This window comes from Calidris pugnax, unplaced genomic scaffold, assembly GCF_001431845.1.
Source record: "Calidris pugnax isolate Ruff unplaced genomic scaffold, ASM143184v1 scaffold95, whole genome shotgun sequence".
Lineage (NCBI taxonomy): Eukaryota > Metazoa > Chordata > Aves > Charadriiformes > Scolopacidae > Calidris > Calidris pugnax.
Window position 1 is genome coordinate 9,679,926 of NW_015090885.1, and position 2,549 is coordinate 9,682,474.

A 2,549-nucleotide genomic window follows, 5' to 3' on the forward strand; every position below is an offset into this window, starting at 1 on the left:
TAATGTATTGTGCTAGCTGTCAAGACAGAATGCAAAAACATGTTTTTCCATATGCTTGTGAGGTTCTGCAATTTGCTGAGAGGAAAAATCTAACACTTGGTTTGGTATTTTTGAATTATAATATGGCTATTTAAATAGGGCACTTGAAGTTAACCAGGCTGCTTCAATGGACACTTGTAATAGTTTTCCATAGGCTTCCAATGCAGACTGAGACAAATTTCACCAACACCTGTATGTTCACTGCTCCTTAATTTCACTGGCATTTCACTGAAAAGAACGCCTGGTGTCTCAGTTGTGATACAAAGAGCAGATTCATGTCACGATGGGGTCTGCACTTGCCACAGGACGTGCTTCTTTGCAGGAGATTAAAGCTTTGTACATTACAAGAGAAGACCTGGTCACACCTTATCATCGTTGAGGAGTAACTTGAGAGAGAGGAAGAAGGTGGAAATGCCAAAATGCAAAAGACAGCTGTCATAAATAGGCCAGTTATCTATTATTATTTTAGCCACAGGAACTGCTTCCCACACACACCCCCATTTATTTGTATAGTTGGAAGCATGAAGAGTACCTAGGTCCCCTCAAACAAGTCACCTTACATCTGAAGACTAAAAATGCCTTTTCCAGAGAGCTGAGACTGCAATCTGACTAGATATGACGGACAACAAAAACATGTGGCAAAAGCGTAGAAGACACATGAAAAGAAAAGGAAAAATACAAAGACTGAAAACTCTTCCCTGACACTTAGTTAAGTGGAAAGAGGCATCTCTTCAATGCTTTTTACCTGCTACCTGCCAGCTTTACTCAGTTCCCCAGTTATTACAGTGGTGGAGGTGGGGAGTTACTATTCCCTGCTGCCACCTCTCCTGGTGGAGGAGCCCTAGTCTATTCATGCATTCCTTGCGTGAATAGACTTCACAAAAGCTGCTCCTGCCCATTACTAGGGACAGTAACTACTCTTTTTCTTCTTTTAAGGTTCTCGGACATAAGCCACCAGGTTTGTGGTAGACTTCATCAGCTCAGGAAGGAGAAAGCTCTGAGATAAAAGATGAGCCTCTCTTTTGTTTTGTTAAATCATGGTCAAGTTATTAAAAATCACCATTTCCTTTCTCTCATTAGTCTCATGTGGGAAAATTCTGGCAAGGCACCAAAACCTCATCTAGATGAAAAGCTTTGGCTTTTACTGGTTTTAAAATGAGTGATTTACGGCAGCACGTATACCATGATGTTATTCCCCTTGCAAGTACGCTCTCAGAGTGCAGAGAAGAGGGGGGTGTGCATGAATTACATGCCCCTTGCTCCTTCCAGCGGATGCCTGCCTCTTCCAGAGTGGGGCCAACCAGACTAAAGAGCAGGATGGAGGAACTTCTGGCTGCATGCCGCTCCCCCTCTCCTTTCTAACTGCATAAACCTGCCTGGCAAGCTCCACAGATACCTATATGAGAAACAGCTACAGCTGCTTTAACAGCTAATGACTGTTAGTGGCTTTCTGGATACTTTTTACTGCAATTTTACAACCAAAGCCAGTACAACTTGAACCATTGCCTCTCTGTACCAATAAGACTATCACAAAAGCCTCTGCCACAAAAGCCTCTGCTTTGTTCTAACCCATGTCTCTAAAGAGCCCCTGCAAAGGCAATTACTACTGGCCACAAACTAAGTAAATTTCATCCTTTTGTTCTCTGCATAAGTTTATCAAAGCAAGATAGGGAATGTCTTACTTCTCATTCTGCTCTATGCAAAATGTGACGGGCTAGGCATGTCTAGCTTCTCGGCTCAAATATAATTTCCTGTATATTTAATCTGGCTTTTTCCTTACCATTTTCAATAAGGACTGTGGGATCTGAAAAAAAAATACAAAAAAAATCCCAGAAGGAACATTATTTGAACTCAGCATGACGCACAAAGCTACAGACTACCTCTGAATGAGGGCGATCCTCCTGTTGTTGGACCCAAGAGGTGATTAAGATCTGCAATTACAAGCAATACTGAGAAACAGCAACTGTGCTGCCTTCAGAATCCCAGCCACTCAAGCAAGGCATTCTGGAAAAAAAACCAGGGAAGCAGATGCCAAAAGAAATGCATTTGTTAACAAGTCAGCTGAAATTTTATGTTCAGGAAGCTGCCGTATCACCGTAACATTTCCCCCCTCTACAACCCTAGAACAACAGGTTTCCTGAATATCACAGCTTGACATCACTGCTGAGCTGAAATCTTCAAAACATCCTTCAGATCCTTATCAAGGGCTGATGGATTGCCTTCGAGCCTTCCTTCTGATCACTGGCAATGCCGGGCCATTTCATTTCTTCCCCTGTCTCCAAAGCAAGTCTCCAGTGCACGGCTTAATCAAGTGTACGACTCGAGGCAAGCCATGGATCTGCCACCAGATGTCACCAAAAGGCTGAGACTAAACCCAGCCTCTGGATTTCCTGCAGACCGGACAGGGATGATTACAGCACCGGTATTACCCCTACAGTTACATGAGGGCATTCCTTTCTACTACTAACAGCTGAACATGAGTTAAAAAAAAAAAAAAAAAAAAAAAAAAG